The following is a 10,215-nucleotide window of genomic DNA, read 5'->3' as shown; positions in this document are numbered from 1 at the left end:
AGGCTGTGGGGCAAGCCTTGGCGCCGCACTGCTTGGACTCCCTGCCGCAGGAAAGGACCAGCAGCAGGCGGTCTGTGGCAGAGGTGGGTGTTCAGACTCTAGGGCAGCAGGAGGACTGGCTGCCTGGTAGCAGTCACAGCAGGCTGCTGGAGCGGAACGCCCACCTCCAGAGTGCCCTGAAGGACCTCGAGAGGCAATGCAGTGTCCTTCAAGAGGAGAACTGTCTTCTGAGGAAGGCAAGCTCTCCTGAAGTGTGGGAGAGGCTCAAGCAGAAGACTGCTAAGCTGGGTCTCATTAGCAAGCAGCTGCAAGAAAGAGCCAGGCAACTGCAGACCGTCGATTGCCTGAGCAACACTCGAGTGCCACTGCCCACCCAAAGCTCCACTGAGGAACTGCGTATGACATCGCTTCCTCAGCAGAAGGCTGGAGAAATGGGAGAGCCTGCCGGAGCTTTGCTGGCACAGGACGAGCAGGATGACTTCTCACAGAGGGCAGCTGAGGAGCTTCAGGCCCAAGTGGCTGCACATGAAGAGGGCTCCTGTTGTGTGAGCGCCCACTGCCGAACTTGTGAGGAGTTACAGGCGCAGCTTACGGAGATGACAAACGAAAACACCCGACTGGCTGAGGAAAACGCTCGCCTCCGTGGACAGATGGGTTTGACAGAAAGGGCGACTAAGGCATGTGGCAGAGGAGCAAGATTCTGCCATCCGAACAAACGCCTGTCTTCAAACCCAGCTGGAAGAGGCAGAGCGCAAAACGAAAGCCATGAGAGAAATGGCACGAGTCAACAGCCGGAGAAGGAACATGAGGAGACAAAGTTAGCGCTCCAGAGGAAAGATGAGGGAGTTGAGTGTTTGCAGGGGGCTCGGACAGAAGTACGCAGGGAACACGAAGAAACCCTGCAACTGTTTCGAGCCCAGGTGACTGAACTGAATGATGGGTTTCGGAAGCTAACTGAACGACGCCAGCAGCTCTTTCAGGAACTTGAATGGCTGGAAAGAGAAAGATCCAACCGTATCATTTCCAGGCCGCACCAGGCTATGCTGGGAGCAGACAAGGAGCCCATCCTCCTGGAGGCTATGAGACAGCAACCGGCAGAGCTTCGAGCATTCATAGCTCGATACAGCTATGATCCTTTCGACGGTCCCAATGAGCAGCCTGAACTAGAGCTTCCTCTCATTGCTGGGCAATACGTTTACATCTTTGGAGACGTGGATGAAGACGGTTGGTATGTGGGAGAGCTGACCGACGGCACAAGAGGATTCGTCCCCTCTAATCTTGTTGAAGAAGTTTCAGGTGACGACCTGATGACACCAGAGTCTCCAGAGACAAGTGATTGGTAGCGGGACACAGATGATGTCTGTCCTGTCTTCTGCTATCTTCTTATTAAATATTTTCTTAACTACCTCTCTGTGTCATCTCACTCTCTACCCTGGGTGTATGTGAACTGAAAGGACTATGTGCCAGCTACTGGGGGGCTGGCGTGGGTGGAGTGGCTGCCAGCTATTGGAGCGAACCAGGGGGGTGTACGCACCCCTGGCTTGTGGTGCCAGCCACTGGAGTGGGTCCCAGTGCGCCTGGTGAATGGGGTTCTCAGTGCAGCTACTGGAGCGGGTGGGGGTCTCAGCCACCAGGCACTGGGGCGGGAACGGTGTGTGTCCCGAAAACCACTTACGGGGGGGGACCGGCATGAGTGAGGCAAGTGAGAGGCTCTGTAAGTGTCTGTATCTTCCCCAAACCTGGTGTGCACGGGGCGTGCGTGTGCATTCACCAGCAAACTTCAAGCTGGACCAGCTGGTGACTAGGGGGGCCTCGGGTCCCGGCTGGGGTCTCAGGCAGGCAGAGGGTCCGTGCTGGCACCTGGGGAGATGGGCGGGTGTGGGGTGCCCGCAGGACAAATGCGTGAGTGCTGCCTGTTTGCAGGCAGCACCAAGATGGACCAGCCAGCGAGTAGGGGACCGTGGGGTGGGTCAGAGGAAAGAGATCTGGGCAGGGGTACCAGGGGGACAGAGGGGCCGTGCCAGTATGCGAGGGATCCATGACCATGCGTGTGCTTGTGAACACAGAGAGTGTCGTGTGTGTGCCTGCACTGGTGACCTCCTGTCTCTGCCAGCCCAAGAGGAGGAGGGGACGTGGCTGGCTGTGTGTTTCAGGTGAGTCCTAAGGAGCGGCTTGGAGCGGTGGCCAGTCTTGACATCCCTTAACACGTGGGTCTGTGGGTTGCATGGGGGGAGATGGATCCCACTTCATGCCGAGGGCTTCCAGCTGGGGATGAGATGCCTGCATTGCTTCGGCTGAATCCCTGCCTGGCACAGGCTCCAACCAACAGCTCTCTGTCACTGCTTGTGTGTCCTTTTTGTTACGGGTCAAGAATATCAGTGTCCAGAGGGAAACATTTACACCTCTTGTAGACATCCATGCTCCAGTAGGACAAACCATGCTTTTGGAATCGGCCTCGCTCCACTGTGCCTCTGAGAGCCTGCCCGGAGCTGTCAAACATCTCAGATCGTCTCCCTTCTCTTATGTGGACTGAGGAGATGTTGCACGGCAGAAGCCGGCACCTCTTCAGACCCCCCTGACGCTGCCCTGAGTGCCCGGCTGCCTCTGCCCTGGCCTCTCTCAGCCAGACCCTCGCTGTCTATTTGCTTGTTTCTCCACTTGTCTGTGTTATTGTTATTTCATTCTTGCTGTCAGGCTCCCTAGGGATGGGAATTTCAGCTACAGAGTCACACACTGATCTTGTTGGTCAATTCATGCGGGTGTGTGCATGGGAACAAGTGTCCCAGCTTTCCTCTCACCTGTGGGGCTGGTTTTCCCTTAATCAGATGCTATCGTTAGGACACTTGGCTATCTCCTTGGGGTGTCCTCCCAAGCTGTGAGCTGCCCTTCAGGATACAGACCTGTCCCATAGCTCCTTTGTGTTATCCGAAAGCCCCACAGAGAAACGCAAAGACTCTACGACTGCGGAAATGCTGTTGGGTTGGTGAAATGAGCCATGTGTGTCCTTGGCTAGAAGTGGGGTGCTGAGACCTTGAGAAAGGGTGAGACATTTAGCGGTCTGCACTGGAGCCCTCTGCTCTCAGCAGTGTCTGGTTGTTTCTCAGGGTAACACGAGAGTGTGATCACCCTCCAGCTCATGAATAACAAGCCCATGGCAGCTCAGAACAAGTCAGAGGGACAGACATTCTGCACTAAGCCACAGGCAATCCTCTTGCCTCACAGGACTCGCTCTGTTCTCCTCGAGTGCAGCAGAAATGCTGAGGGCTTCTGACATCCAAGAACAATCCCCAGGGGAGTTAGGGGGAGCTGCAAGAAGCCCCAAGCCTCTCAATCTGCCTTCTGGCATCTCAGTTCCTCAGCACTGGGAGTGCCGATGCTGACAGGCCCTTCTGCGTTAGGACCGGTTTCACCTGACAAAGTCAAACACCAGGACTGGCCCCTGCCCCCTCTGTTGCCATGAACCCACTGCTGCAGAGCAGGGCTGACTCCTCGGCAGCCAGCGGGCAGAGGCCCTGCTCCTCACAGCACATTCAGCCAGCACCCACCAGAGCTCCAGCCACGGAGCTGAGGAAGGTTTCCTGGAAAAGGAATGAGGGGCGGGGGGGGCGGGGGGTGTAGCAGGGTGAAGGTCTAGGAGAAAGGCTTTGATTTTCCTCAGAGAAGTCTCCCCTAACTCTTCATTGACTGTTCCTCTGAGAACAGGACCCCGTGCCCAGAAAGAGCAGATGTCCAACAGCAGCTCCATCACCCAGTTCCTCCTCCTGGCCTTCACTGGCAAGAGCTGCAGCTCTTGCACTTCTGTCTCTTCCGGGGCACCTTCCTGGCTGCCCTCCTGGGAAACGGCCTCATCATCACCGCTATAGCCTGTGACCACCGCCTCCACACCCCCCATGTACTTCTTCCTCCTCAACCTCTCCCTCCTTGACCTGGGCTCCATCTCCAACACTCTCCCCAAAGCCATGGCCAATTCCCTCTGGGACACCAGGGCCATCTCCTACGCAGGATGTGCTGCCCAGGTCTTTCTGTTTGCCGCCTTGGTTGGAGCAGAGTATTGTCTTCTGACTGTCATGGCCTACGACTGCTATGTGGCCATCTGCAAACCCCTGCACGATGGGACGCTGGTGGGCGGCAGAGCTTGTGCCCACACGGCAGCAGCTGCCTGGGGCAGTGGGTTTCTCAATGCTCTCTTGCACACTGCCAATACATTTTCCATACCCATCTGCAAGGGCAATGCTGTACATCAGTTCTTCTGTGAAATCCCCCAGGTCCTCAAGCTCTCCTGCTCAGACTCAGACCACCTCAGGGAAGCTGGGCTTCTTGTGGTTAGTGTCTGTCTAGCTTTGGGGTGTTTTGTTTTCATTGTGGTGTCCTACGTGCAGATCTTCAGGGCTGTGCTGAGGATCCCCTCTGAACAGGGATGACACAAAGCCTTTTCCATGTGCCTCCCTCACCTGGCCGTGGTCCCCCTGGTTGTCAGCACCGGCATGTTCACCTACCTGAAGCCCCCCTCCATCTCCTCCCCATCCCTGGATCTGGTGGTGGCTGGTCTGTACTTGGTGGTTCCTCCAGCAAACCCCCTCATCTACAGCATGAGGAACCAGGAGCTCGAAGATGCACTGAAGAAGCTGATTCAATCACTTGTCTTTCAGCAGCAATAAGCTGCCCCTGTCTCTTCACAAGTGATTTCCAATGTATCTGGGGAACCTCCTGTGCTTTGGGCATTTTATCTGCCCCGCCAGCGAGGAGGCTGGGGTGCACAGAAAGCAGGGAGGGGACACAGTTGGGACAGCTGACCGCAGCTGACCAAAGGGATATTCCACACCACATGACGTCATGCTCAGCAATAAAACTGCGGGGGGAGGTTGGCAGGGGGGGCCACTGGCCGGGCATCGGTCAGTTGGTGGTGAGCAATGGTTTTCATTTGCATCACTTGTCTTTCCTGGGTTTTACTTCTCCCTCTTTGTTATTTTCCTTTTCATTACAGTTTTCATCATTATTATTATTGTTATTGTTATTGTTATTGTTATTATTGTTATTATAGTTCATTTCAATTATTAAACTTTTTATCTCATGAGTTTTCTCACTCTTACTCTTCCGATTCTCTCCCCCCATCCCGCTGGGGGGAGTGAGCGAGCGGCCGTGTGGTGCTCGGTTACCGGCTGGGGTTAAAGCACAACAGTCCTTTCTCCACCCCCTGTTCCATGCCGTTCAGGTCAGGCTCAGGTCCCACACTATCCAATACATCCCCATGAACCACCACTCCCCTTCCCATCCTCTGATATAACACACAGGTACCATTCCCTCCGTCTATGGACCACCCCTGTAAAATGTCGATAAAATCTCCACAAAATGCCCAGTGAGGCCCTTGGGCCCGTGACTTTGGGCTCCATCTGTTATGGTGGTCGCTCGGGACAGGACGGGTGGTGTGTTGCGTGGAGTTACTGGGCACCAAAGCCAGCCCAGATGGGAACCAAGAGGTTCCCCTCCTTTCCAGGGTCCAAAGCGTCATTTGCAGCATCTAGCCCATCCTTTCAGTGCCCAAAGCCCCGTTTTTGGGGCCCAAATCCTCATTGTTCGGGTCCCAACCTGTCTTTTATGACCCACAGCCATTTCTAGGGCCCACAGTCTCACTTTGAGGGTCTAAACCCTCAAGGCGGAGCTGTCGCCTGGCAACCTCCGCCCAGAAGTCTATGGGGAGGCCGTGGACCCAGGACAGCCAATCGCATTTGAGGAGGCGGGGGCAAGGCACGTGCTTGAATGTAAGCAGACAGCCAATCAGATGAAACATCACCCCAGGGGAGGGCGGGCACTGGTGGGGGAGGAGTGACCCCTCGGGCAGCCAATAAGAGAGAGCATCACCTCAGGGGAGGGTGGGCCTGAAGCCGGGGCAGAGTGACAGCCCAGGTGGCCAACCAGATGTCATCACCTCAGGTGAGGGGCGGGCACCGCAGCGCAGCAGCCTGACCACCTGGGGGCCAATCAGAGGCAGCATCACCGCAGGGCAGGAGACGGACAGCCCTCCTGACCTATGCCAGCAAAGACCCAGGTGAGAAGAAGGCGGGCTCTGCTGGCAGCCAGGCCGAGTTTCAACATGGGGCACGTGGGGCCTGCCCCGAGGCCGAGCAGCCCCCGGCCCAGGCTCGGGGCCCCTCTTCCCCCCTTCCAACCCTCCCCCCTCTCTCCCCTCCGCCCCCCCCCAGCCACCCCTGTGTACTGGAACCCCCTGTCTTCATGGGAGCCACCGGCTCCCAGGGAGTCAGTATCCCGTGGCCGTGCCACTAGGCAGCAGCCATGGGCCACGGGGCTTCTCGCCGCCATCGCTGCCAGCATCCAGCTGACGGTGGTGAGGACATGACGGTGAGGCCGCCGGGATGGCGGTGGGGTGGATGAGGAGGGGTGGGGGTGGTGCTTGCCGTGGGGCTGCCCGCCATCCCCTCACCCACATCCCCTCCCCGCAGCCCAACCCCACAGCAGCCTGAAGGGTGGTGAGGAGGGGAAGGACATGGCTGCCATCCAGCGTCTCCCCCCTGAGATGGTGAGTTGAGTAGGGGTGGATGGCGGGGCTGGGGTCTCCCCCTGAAAGCAGGGGGGGTCCCAGGGTTGATGCTCTCGCCCCCTCTCTCCCCACAGCTACTGCACATCGTCTCCTTCCTGACGCTGCCCGACCTGCTGAGACTGGGCCAGACCTGCCGCTGCCTCCACGAGGTGTGCGGCAGCGAGGCCGCCTGGCACCACCGCTGCACCCCTCTCCCTCCCTGCTGCCGCCAGCGCCTGGCCCTGCAAGAGGGCCGCCATCCTCAACTGCGAGTCTGCCCTTGCCAATGGGGGGAGAGGGTGGCACTTTGTCCCCCAGCTGGTGACAATGTCCCTGCTTTCCCCCCTCCAGACACCAAGGGGCTGTACCTCCAGAGCCTGGGCCGCTGCCGGCAGCGGGCGCTGATGGCCTCCATCCTGTCTCCCCCCTCCCATGACTATCACAAGCTGGTGCCTGCCCAGCAGCACCTCTTCCTCCTGGATTATGGCGGGACCACCTTCTTCCTCCGTGACTCCAGCCGCCGCGCCTGCCACTGCCAGGCCCTCTCCTGCAGCGTCAAGGATGTCCGCCGACCCTTTCCCCCATGCCACTGCCACGCGGGGTGACCATCCCCTCCTCCCCACAGGTGACAGCGGATGCCCGTGGGGAGCCTGCCCCCGTCTACGCGCTGAGGGGGCAGGAGCAGTGTGACACCCTGGAGGTGTACAACCCCACCGACACCCAGCCCGTCTTCCGCATCAGCTTCCCCCCTCCATCCGCTTCTGGTAGGTGGTCGTCACCGGGACGGAGACGACGTGGACCCTTCTGCTGCTCACGGGTTGGGGGACACACTGAGGGGATGGGGGGGGACACCTTGGGGTGAGGAGGAAACTGGGGGGGGGAGGGGACACCCCAAATTCAGCCCCCTGACCCCCCATCTTTTAACAAGGGGGGGGCAGGTGTACAACCTGTGGCTGGGCGTGGCCCACTTGGCCCCACACCCCATTGGCCTCCGCCAGCCCATCCGCACCATGGTCACTGGCTACGGCGCCGGCGCCTTCCTTACGGTACGTCCCCCCCCAAATCCCCTAAATTCACCCCCAAAACCCACCCCCTCATGTGACCCGCGATCTCCTGCAGAGATGGGGGATGTCTTCCTGCAGGTGTGAACCTCGGGGTGCCCTGCCCACCCTTGTCGGAGTTTCCCCTTGTTCAGCCATTCCTCCACAATTCTCCCTTCTTGTTTTTGAGCAACCCATATCGTAGAAATAGACTTGTTAATCATTCTTTGCATACATTGTAATAAGCAAGGAACACACAGTAATATGCATAAAAATATGATCAGACACAGTCCCATAATCTTTATTAAGCTAACTAGCCAGCCACTAAAACCTAACTTGTCAAACATTTTGGTTAACCAATCCCACGGATCCTCTGTTTTTAATTTCTGGACTCCTTCTTTTAACATTTGAACACTACGGTGAATTGACTCGGAGTGATCCGATAAGTTCATACAACACATACCTTCTATCTCTTCACACCCATGACCCTGTGCCAAGAGTAAAAAATCTATGGCTGCTCTATTTTGCAGGGTAGCATGCCGTATTGAATCTGCATCCATTAGTAGCCCTGTAAGGGCCTCAGAGGTTGCGTTTGATTGCTTTGCCAGCCAACATCCTAGTTTGTTTAGAATGACCAAACTTTTTGCTGCGGCTACACCTGGGGCCAAGATTGAAGCTGCAGCTATCGCACTTGGATTCCACAGATTTACCTTGTCGTCACACTGTGAATCATAGGCGTGCTCCCCTCGCCTGGTGCGCGTCTTGTGGGGGGCCCTCCTATGATCTAAAATAGAGGATATATTTGGCGTGAATAAAGTTAGTCTCCCCAACGAGCATGGCCCTCCGGTAATGTGCGATGGAATGCCAGGCCAGGCCCGATCTCCACATATTAAGAAAACTCCTCTGGGTAGCCCGATAGGCACATTGGACGGCTTAGATGTATTGTTGCTTGTCTGGTTACACCATAGTGATTCATTTTTATAGATTTCCAGGGTAGCGTTAACTGACCAGGCCCGGGAAATATTGGCCCCTGAATAATTGAAATACAAACACCAGTCCATTTTTATGGACCCTAACAGCTCGAGTTCCTGGGGTTCTATTGGCAAGTGATTAAGATGTGGCAGGCATCCATCCCAATTGTCAGTGGCGTGTTGTCCCCCCCCGCAGGCCTCCTTGAAAGGACTAGTCAGGCCCAAGTCCCAATTATCTAAAGGAAGCCCCACTAGGCAGGTAGAAAAGGGGTTGCCGGGAGAAGATAAGGATAGACAGACGGAATCTTGTCCAGTTTGATTGGCCAGGGTTACCCATACATTCTCTTTTGGTTGTGGAGGCATCCAAATGCTTTCCACGGAGTTCAAGACTTGCAAAATCAGTCCGACACAGATTATTCCTATTCCAGTTGCCTCTTTTGTTTCCAGGCAAAGCGCCTTTGACACTGTTCCTTTACAAAATCCCATTGCCCTTCAGGGACTAGGTTTTTCTTCTTATATTTAATGTTACATACAGTAATTAGTTTAGCATTTTCATTAACTAGGCCAATCCATGCATATTTACTTTTAGCAAAGGCAAGCGTGTTAACTATTTCGTGTCTAGTGGTTATTAATATTCTATATAACGCTATTTCTTTTAGATAGTAGGTTTCATACCACTTTTGTGCGCGTGTGCACTGTGCCCACCACTTCTTATCACAATGGTAGCACTGACACAATACCCACGGCACACACCATAAGCACTTTAAGCAATTTATCTTATCCTTCACCGCTGTCTTTGGAAACACAGTGGTAAAAGATAAACCGCTCAGAGTTAAGTTTTGTAGTTACGAGTCCTCTGATTCCTGTTGTCCTGATGATAATGCAGGCTTCACAGATCTGCTGGGCACCCAGACCGGTCCATTACCTGTGGAAACACACATATATCCTCTTCCACTAAAGATTACAGGTACAGGGCCCAGCCATTGGCCTGTGGCAGGATCCCGGTAGATCACTTTTAAGTTCGGAATTACAGTCTGTTGATTAAATTTAAGATTTTGATGGTGAATAACAATTGGTGGCTCTTCTCTGTCACCCATCAAACAGAGATAATTTAAAGTAAAAAGGACCTTATTAAGCCTCATCTGGGGGTCCTGTTCGTCCCCCTTCTGTTTTTGCAGGTAGTCTTTAAGCACTTGATGTGCACGTTCCACAAGACCCTGTCCTTCTGGAGAGTGCGGGATACCAGTGGTACGTTTAATGTTCCATGTCCTTAAAAAGGACCCCAACTTAGCACTGATATATGCAGGACCGTTGTCCGTTTTAATATGTTCCGGTACTCCCAGAGCTGCGAAACAGGCAAGGAGGTGTTTGCACACATGTTGAGCTTTCTCCCCCGGCAGTGCCGTGGCCCACATCGCCTTGGAGAAGGTATCTACTGTGACGTGCACATATTTCAAACGTCCAAACTCAGCAATGTGAGTCACATCCATCTGCCAGAGCTCCAAAGCCTTAAGGCCCCGCGGGTTTACTCCTAGTCCTACTCCTGGCCCATGATTGCCGCACTTGGGACAGGCATGAACAATGGAACGAGCTTCACTGTCAGACAATCCATATTGCCTTCGCAGACTTTTTGCATTCTGATGGAATATTTCATGGGCTTGTCTGGCTT

The 10,215-nt window shown here is 55.2% G+C and overlaps 1 pseudogene; it reads left to right on the top strand.

Moving 5' to 3' along the window:
* The first annotated feature begins 3,725 nt into the window (after positions 1–3,725).
* On the top strand, positions 3,726–4,683 carry LOC143173327 (olfactory receptor 14A16-like; annotated as a pseudogene).
* Positions 4,684–10,215: the final 5,532 nt, after the last annotated feature.

The sequence above is a fragment of the Aptenodytes patagonicus genome, unplaced genomic scaffold (assembly GCF_965638725.1).
Source record: "Aptenodytes patagonicus unplaced genomic scaffold, bAptPat1.pri.cur scaffold_64, whole genome shotgun sequence".
Taxonomy (NCBI): Eukaryota; Metazoa; Chordata; class Aves; order Sphenisciformes; family Spheniscidae; genus Aptenodytes; species Aptenodytes patagonicus.
The sequence above is the reverse complement of the archived record's forward strand: the minus strand, read 5'-3'. Positions and strand labels throughout refer to the sequence as shown.